General features: G+C 31.1%; 1 long non-coding RNA gene across 1 annotated transcript; it reads right to left on the bottom strand.

Moving 5' to 3' along the window:
- Positions 1-2,820: 2,820 nt before the first annotated feature.
- Positions 2,821-3,290, bottom strand: LOC134229856 (uncharacterized). Its single transcript, XR_009984243.1, has 3 exons — positions 3,193-3,290; positions 3,047-3,099; positions 2,821-2,913 (listed from the first exon to the last, which is right to left on the bottom strand). It is a non-coding gene; the product is annotated as an uncharacterized LOC134229856 (long non-coding RNA).
- Positions 3,291-9,444: the final 6,154 nt, after the last annotated feature.

Below are 9,444 nucleotides of genomic sequence, written 5' to 3' on the forward strand. Positions count from 1 at the left end.
AAAGGAAATTTTTTCAAGAATCATCTTCTCATGAAGAACTGGTCCATAATAGCTGTAACGTACATGGAAGCATCCTGGGGTAGTGTAGATTCTAAATTGTTCAAATCATGACCCCGGGGGTTGGGCAGGGCCACAATAGGGATAAAAGTTTTACATAGAAATATATAGGAAATTCTTTTTTTAAAATCTTCTTTTCAAGAACTACTTGGCCAGAAAAGCTGAAAATTTTGTAGAAGCATCCTGGAGCGGTGTAGATTTTAAATTTTCCAAAATATGACCTTTGGGTACGATGGGTGTAACAATAGGTATTACAAGGGAGGAAATCTGGTAAAAAAAATAACATGGTGAAAGCTTCTCAGGTGAGCGATGTGGCCCATGGGTCTCTTGTTTTTAAATTAGAGAAAAGATTTCTATTTATCTTCTATCATTATTTTGATCGTATGAAATTTTTTCTTTCAGTCATAAACATGTTTTATGTTATGTATTTTAAAATGTTTGCAACAATTGTTTTTTAATTTAATAAGAGAATAATAATACATTCTCTTCAATTTCTACTTTAAATAACGATCGGTATGTAGTGTCATTTAAAAAATTATTAAAAAATTTTTGTGATTTAGTTTATTATATTCCTGTTTTAGAAGAACATTCCTCTTTCCTTATACAAGAAAGAGGATATTTCCTGCTTGTATCTCATATTTTTTTTTATTTAGGGAGAGTGCTAAAATATGCTTTTCCTGCTGCCCAATCCCATTTGCACTTTGCAATCAAATTATATTCAAATAAGTTACTTAATTATTTCTTCATGCATCTTTCCAAATTGTATTGCTGAATGAAATATATGGAGAAGCGCATTTCATGTTTGTTCGGAATTCTTTATGTTTAGAAGGGGGTTAACTGAAGATATGTGTATAATATACAAGGCAAGAGGGGGGTTAACTGAAGATATATGTAACTATAATATCTGCTTTAACAAAAATCGAGCTCAGTTGTCTGGCAGGAGAACTAAGGAAGATAAAATATATGGAGATAACAAACAGTATTTGAGCTCAAAAGACCATTGAACATTACAAAATAGGAGTGGAGCAACACGGACCTCCAAAACATCAAAGGAGGGATCAGCTGCCATAGAGGAGTGAGCATCCTCTGCCGTGTCATCGGTCGTGTGCTCGTTGTCATGATAGGGAAATAACTGACAAATCCATGAATAACTCAGCGTGTAAATAATGGCCTTACAACCAGTATGAAAAAGGTCAGTCAGTATTTGACTGCATGATAAATTATAGGGTGCGACTTAGACATATTGTAAAAAGAATGACATTTTTACAACCCTCTTTCTGAGAACAAGTAAGATATTATTTATTTGAATGAAACGAGTACGTTCTCTTTCAGATTTTCTTTTTAAAATATGTCCAGTTGGTTATATAATGAAATTGAAATGTCTGTTTCAACATGTTATTGAAACAGAAAAAGGGAAAACACGAATGCTCATATTTATAAAGAAACCATCTTAAATAATTTCTTATCATTAAAAGACGACTTATGTGAACAATTTCATTTAATTGTTTTTAATTGCAAATACGTCATCATGTACCATCATTAAAAATCAATTTTGAATTGGTCATTCTACCCATACAATTAAAAGACACAGACCTAATATAAATGGGTTTAAAGAAGTCTTTACTATTTATTTCATTCATTTTATTCACATTAATTTTATTATTTTAAATGTCGAACTGTAAACTATGATACTTTTCTACGCAAGAATATGATTATAATTTATCTTATTTCTCTTGATGAACAGGTTCAAGATATATTTCATTATTATCCGGATAGTGCTCTACGTCAAGGTAGTCTCCATCAGAAACGGACAGAATTGGAGCATTAGAATTGTTAACAGTGTCGTCATACTGAGAAGAGGAGTCGTTCTCCTCCTCCCCGTCTGTATGGACACTTGTCACTGGGACATTATGTATATCCGGGTCCACTACTTGTATGTAACTGTGTTTATTTCTTGTTTTCTGGGGCTTAAGGTAGGAGGACCCACTCTCCTCTGAACTGTCGCTTCCTTCTGTTGAGGAGGGATTATTTCCCTGTACTGTTTCTATCACAGACTTTCCTACGCCATGCAGAGAATTGTTGATTTCTTGATATGGGTGAGTTTTTGCTGTATATACGTGTGACGCATCACAATACTTTGTACTTTTTTCTATGCCTTGGTAATCCCGCTTATCTATTACTATATTTATGTCGTCAATTTCATGATATATTTCTGGTTCCTCTACTGGTACCTTTGGTGTTCGTGATGCAGCTCTAGTAATTTTTTGTTTCTTTTGCCGCATCTTCAAGAAACTCTGAATCACTAGTATAGCCAGGAATAAGGCAATGACCCCTCCCGTAATTGCGATAACAGGAATGTTGTTATATGGCGTCTCTAACTGTGGAATAACAAACGGTGTTGAAGACTTCGGAGTTTTTATAGATTTAGAAAAGAATATATTAGTTGAAGGAGAACTCTGAACCGTAGGTGTGGGAGCTGCTGTGGTCCATGTTGTGACCTGTTGTTTGACCTCTGTGGTGACCTTCAATGTACTTCTGACGGTTATTGTGTCAACACTGGGAGTGAGTAAAACTGTGGACTTAGTATTGGTTGAGGTAGTGTCTGGAATTTGAATTGTTACAAATACAGAGAATATAAGAAGTAAACTATATGTTTGATACTTGTATATTTCTGTGTATTGTGATAAGTACAAATAAATATAAAAATAACGATAAAACATAGATTACTTCGGCATCCTAATACTCTATCGCACAGTTCCTGGGGGCACTTCTTGCATGTCTGTGAGCACAGATGTCCGTAAGAACCTTGGCTACAAAGTGCACTACAGTTAACTCCATAGTAACCAGGAGGACATTCTGATAAAAATAGTCTTTCATTGTAAATATATTCAAAATTGCAATTACTGGTCAATTATACTATTATTTCGTATATGTAATCTTTAATTCTGATTTTGCTTCAACTATAAAAGAGTACTGAAAAACCCCTTACCTAAACACGCTGTTCCGTTGAAGAAATTGTTGTAACAGCATTTGTTATTATCTCTGTGAAAATAGTAAACCTTAATTTTTTTTTCAAATAAAGATGGAAATTTAGCAAATAAACCAGATTAAACATTTTGAGAAAATTATACTCACCCACGATTGCACATAGTGATGGGAATTCCACGTAATTGTTTCTGGAAAGAAAAATAAAAAGTGAATAAATTGATTTCATAAAATTTTAACTTTTTCCAAATATATGCAACATATTTGAACAAAAGATAACATAAGATAGATAAGATAATATTTATTTAAAGTCGGCTACATCATCAAAGAACATTAGCTCTGAAGAGCTATTTTCCGACTACATAATATTACATAAAATACAAACAACATAAAATACAGCAATTATACATAATAAACAAGAAGCAGTTTTTAAAAAATTAAATCACACTACTAAAATATCACTATTCCTCCGTGGTGCTTTACAATGACATAGTATACATCACATAAGGTGGAATGCCACACCAAATTTTTATTTTATAGATCTTTGAGTCATCCTTTTTCAACAATAGTTTCAGCATTGAAAGACCGTCATTAGCTCTCAATTATTTTATATGATTTTTTTTTTGTATTTTCTCAAAGAAAATGAAAAAAAAATTAATTACAACCAACTAAGATGTTTTCGAGTTAAAAGTTTGCTGTAAAAGAAGGTATCATATTGATATCTAATAAAATATGTAAAGAAAGGCTGGTTAGACTTTTTGATTTTTTTTATAAAAAAATATATTTATGAAAATAAAACATTATTTGTGAATATTTTTTAAACCTATGGTTAAAATCACCATAAAACTAGTTACAACTGAGGACATCATGTTTGTCAATCATATTTTTAAAAGAAACTGAAATGAAATTGAAAATTTTAAGAGAAATTAATTTTAAGGGGGCCGACTATAGTTTCTATTGCGCAATATTTCGCGCATCGTAGTAAAATGAAGCGGAATTACTGTTTTAATGCAATTTTTTCCGCCCAATTGTTAAGATTAAACAAATTAAGAAATTATAGGTATAAATGTAATTACAATTTGATATTACAGATTTTTTAACCGATTTTGCAATTGATAGGTAGGTTGGCGTCGTTGCAGTGTGTTTTTGACGTTATGATAACCTGTATCTCTTAAGAAAGGGGTAATAAAAATATCATTAAAGAAAAAGTAAGAAACATACTCTCTTGAAATTTAAAACATACACATTTTAGTATATCTCCAATATTTTTACTATGTTTTCAAGTAAATCCATTATGACGTCATATTTAGTAATACTCTATAAAAATAGTAAAATTTGCTATTATTTTGCATTTTGAGATGTCCCCCTCTGGTTACAAGACGGTAGAATTTTGTATTTCTTACATATATTGTAAAATATAGTATTACTCATCAAATATCATAGTTTGAACAAAATGTCTATTGTAGTATTTGTATAATTTGCTTTAAAGTGCTAAAAATTGGCATTTTCCTATATAATCCTATAGTAAATGTACCTGTATTTTGAGACGGTCCCTAAAAAACACCTGGACGGTAGATTTCCCCCAAACTTTGCATGTACACTGAAATTAATGTAAGCTATATATGTTATAAAAATGAAGAGTTTCGCTATTGTAGTTTTCACACAATAAAACTATAGTCGGCCCCCTTAAGAGAAATTAATTTTTCAATATTTGGACCTAACCCGATCAAAATTAAACTGATCCCGATCAAAATTGTTACAAAATTAATAAAATGCTAATTTACTGCCTCTTGATGTATTTACAATGAAGAAATCTATTTTATTGTCAGGTTCATTAATGTTTAAATCCTTATTACACTTAATCAGACTAGTGTTCTTGGGGAAATGTATTTATTTCGAATAAATATACAATTATGGTTGGGATCGGTTTAATTTCGATCGGGATTGGCCAAAGTTAAAAAAAATTAAGTTCTCGTTTTCGTTTCAATTTCTTTTTAAAATATGATTTAAGAACATGTTCTCCCCAGTTATGACTGGTTTTAAGAAATTTTAACCACAAATTTAAAAAGTATTCACAAATTATGTGTTTAATTTTCATAAATATTTTTTATAAAAAAAATTTAATATATATGCAGTTTTTCTACACATATTTTATTAGATATTAATGTGATGCATTCATTTACAGCGAGTGTTTACAAAAAAAACGTCTTATTTTAATGAAAATATTTTTTTTCATTTTCTTTGAAAAAATACAAAAAAAAAAAAAAAAATTATGTAAAATAATTGAGAGCTAATGTCGGCCTTTCGATTCTGAAACCATGTTTAAAAAGGTTGACTCTCAGATCTATAAAATAAAAATTTGGTGTGGCATTCCTCCTTAAATTGGTTAAAAGAAGTAATATTTCTAAATGATTCTGGTAAAGAATTCCAAAGTTTTGCAATGTAATATTTCTAAAAGATTCTGGTAAAGAATTCCAAAGTTTTGCAATGTAATATTTCTAAAAGATTCTGGTAAAGAATTCCAAAGTTTTGCAGACTCATATCTAAAAGACTTCAATCCATATGTTGTTGATCTTGTTTTTGGTAAAACAGCAGTTTTCGTGCATCTAAAAGAATAAGGTGTTTCTTTAATATGAATAAAATCGTGCAGGTAAGACGGGCTTTGCTTGTTTAAAATCTTAAAACATTCTATGGCCATTGTTCTAATAAGCCTGAGTTTGAGGCTTGGTAATTTTGATTTGTCCAGAAGATAACTATATGAATTTTTGTAGTCATCATAAACAAATTGCAGTGCTCTTTCCTGTATTTTTTTTCTCTCCATTTTTCTTGCTTCTCGTTCACCACAAAATGCCAAACTAATGGACAGTAGTTGAAGTTTGACATGGTAAATGTATGATAAATTGTTAGTTTTCCTAATTTGGTCAGGTGTACCCCTTTTCTTTCAAGTACATTTAATTGTTGTGAAGCTTTATTTTTTTCTTTTTCTTTTTTTTTTTTTTTTTTTTTTACAAATGTTTGAAATATGAGAGCTAAACTTGAGCTCAAAATCTATGGTAACACCAAGTAATTTTACTTCGATTTCCGGATGAATCATATTACCATCAATTTCAAATCAAATGTTTTCCTGTTTAGTTTTCTTTCCGAGACATATAGCTTGAAATTTATCGGGATTTGCTTGCAATTGATTATTTCCAAAGCACTTAACTAAGTGGAGCAATTTGATTCCAAAGTATTTTTTTAGTGATGTAATATCGTCACTTGAGTTTGAGAGTGTTGTCCTCGGCATAGTTGTAGAGATCACAATCTGACAGAAAATGAGAAATATAATTGATAAAAATATTAAAAATAAGAGGACCAAGTATTGAACCCTGTTGAACACCTTTGTACAATTCTAAAAAATCAATACAAACTTCCTCCAGTTTTTCACACTGTTTTCGATTGATTAAATAGCTTGAGATAAGACTAGTAGCTGCATTTGTAAAACCGTATGCATTTAGTTTTGCTAAACCTAGATCATGTGGAATACAATCAAATGCTTTAGATAAATCAATCGTAATTGCTGCTGTATATTTTTTATGATCAAGGGCATACTTCCAATCCTCAACAATCTTTAGCAACACACTCTGACAGCCATACCCTGGTCTAAAAGCTGATAACATATCATTAAAATGGCAACTGAAAAAAATCAGACAATTGACTATGAATAGCCCTTTCAAAAATCTTTGACAATGTAGGTAAAATGCTAACTGGTCTATGGTTTCCTTTTTTCAAAATACTTTGCTTCTTTTGAAGTGGAACCACTTGTGCAATTTTTATACGATCTGGAAAAACATTTTTAGAAAAACAAAAATTTACAAGATTGGTCACAGTGTTCAATATATGTTCCTGGCTAAGTTTAGCAATTTTAGCTGAAAAACCATCAATTCCAGTAGCTTTTTTCAAGCCCAATTTGTTAGTGTATTGTTTTTTTTTACAAAGTCCTTGTCTACAGGGTGAAAAGATAATGATTCAACAGCATCCTTTCCTTTGATACTCTCACAGATTTTTACAATGTAGGGTGTTCACTATTGACATCAACACAATCTATTCCGATGTTTTTCGCATGATTTACAAAAAAAATGTCAAAAACATTGCATACGCAGCACTGTTAGGGCCTGCTATGAGAAATCAACGGAAAATAGACGTGCAAAAAATGGGGACCTTTTTAAAACTGAATTGATTTTAATTAAGCTTATCACAGAACACAAATACTTATTGAAAAAGCATATTATAACTCACTCTGTACTGTATGAAGTTTGGTCCCTTCGATGGACAGTCATGTGATAAATGCATAGTTTGTGTACTGAATGTAGGTCATGAACAAATTTCAAAATCGTAAGGGCATACCCTAGTTGAAATAAAAAATTTAAGTTATTATTTGTTTCTGCATACTTTGTTGTTTCTGAAAAGTGCTGCTGCTTTGAAAAGAATTTGCGTTTTAATAGTTAAATTTTAAAACAAAATAAGCCAATGTCGAAATATGTTTGACCTTTACCAAATATTCTGTGTACTTATAAAATCACAACCTCGATTTAAAGAAAGCAGCAGCACTTTTCAAGTTAAGAAAAATATCCTTTATCTATATTCAAAAAATGGTTAAGATCTATTGAGTGTATGCCCTTGTGAAAGTGCAATTTTATGAGGCATCTCGATGTAAAATATATTTAACCTGTACATAAAAACACGACAAAATTAATAAAATACATTCTCTTGATAGTTAATTAATAATCGCACTAAATAAAGGATATGCACTTTGTATCTAAAACCTGTAAATAATATTCCGTTTAATAATAAAACGCATTTTTCCTTGTTAAAAAACTCCTCAATCTGCCTCTTACAGCACACGAAATACGTCATTTTTACCAAAATGACGTCATGTTTACAAGTTAATCGCGATCAGTGCTTTGTCTATAACCAGCTACATGGGATTTAACTAGCAAGTTTTTAAATGCATTGATAAGTTTTATTGTTGTTTATTATGCTAATACAGTTAAAAGTTGCAAAGTATTTCATTTTCAGGTATAATGAGAAATACATAAAAGTCATATTTTTGTGTGACGTCACAGTGAACTTTTCTCGTATAAATTAGGCCCCGCCCCCTTATTCAAGCCTTAACAATGCTGCGTACTTCAACTTGATCAGACAAAGGACTTTCGTTTTCTGAGAGAATAATATTTTTTTCTGTTATTTTGTTGGTCAAAAATGGTTTTATAGTTGGCCGAAAATCTTTACTTTTTGGTCCACCTGCACACCATTCAATGAAGTATTGGTTGACAGACTGACGCTTAACTTTTGTTACATAATATCTTTTTTTTTCTAAAATTTTCCAAATTTTGCTTAGATTTGTTGGAGTAATATAAATCATGCAATTGTCGTTTCTTAAAAATTGCCCCTTTCAACCTCTTATTCATGAAGGGAGCTGGTTTTCCCAGTATTTTTTTTATTGGAATGTGTTTGTCGATGACTCGAGTAAGATCATTGTAAAAATTATTGAAAACAGTGTTTGGGTCACCTTGTAAAGCACCAGAGTAAGATTCTTAAATAGATCTTAAGTCCTCCGTATATAAATCCATATTTATATACTTGAAGCTTCTGTAATTCCTGTATTCGGGAGTTTTTAACATAGTTTCAGTTTTCAACTGCACTGCAATAATGTTGTGAACATCACTTATTCCACAATTAAAATTTCAATGATTTGGGTATTATTCTTTAAAACAACATCAATCTGAGAGGCATTGCCTTGCTTGGTAAAACATGTTTTGCCTTTTATAACATTTTCTAAATCAAATATATCATAGATATCTAATAAAGGTTTACATTTGTACCCATCTGCTAAATCAAAATTCAAATCTCCCAGCATAAAAAAGTATCATATTTGACTGATATTTTGTCAAGTGTTGACATAGAATGATTTACAAAATTGTTGTCTTTCATGCATGGTGGTTTGTAACAACCTAGAAAAAATACTTTAGTAGAGTTTATTAAAATTTCAACTCCTATGGATTTTATTTCATCCGCCTCCAATTCGGGTCTGCGGGTTCCGGTGTAAAGACGAATAATGGCCCCCATCGAAAAATTACTCCCGGTCAATATTCTACGGCGAAGAATGACCCCCGGTCATTTGACATAGAAAAATGACCCTTTTGCCCGTAGAAAAAGTGCCACCACCCTAACAACTTGCAGAAACCCACGTGAAGAAAAATGACCCCCGTAGAAAAATGACTCCCTGTTGATTAAAGCTGAAATTTTTAGGGGACAAAAAAAAATAGATAAAGAAGCAAATTGGCTAAGATGCCTACCTGAGCTTATTTGGAATGAATTAATGATATGTTGATCTCAATACATACGATTATAGCTATATTT

The sequence above is a fragment of the Saccostrea cucullata genome, unplaced genomic scaffold, assembly GCF_032062105.1.
Source record: "Saccostrea cucullata isolate Sc308-1 unplaced genomic scaffold, CSIRO_AGI_Scuc_v1 ctg4924, whole genome shotgun sequence".
Lineage (NCBI taxonomy): Eukaryota > Metazoa > Mollusca > Bivalvia > Ostreida > Ostreidae > Saccostrea > Saccostrea cuccullata.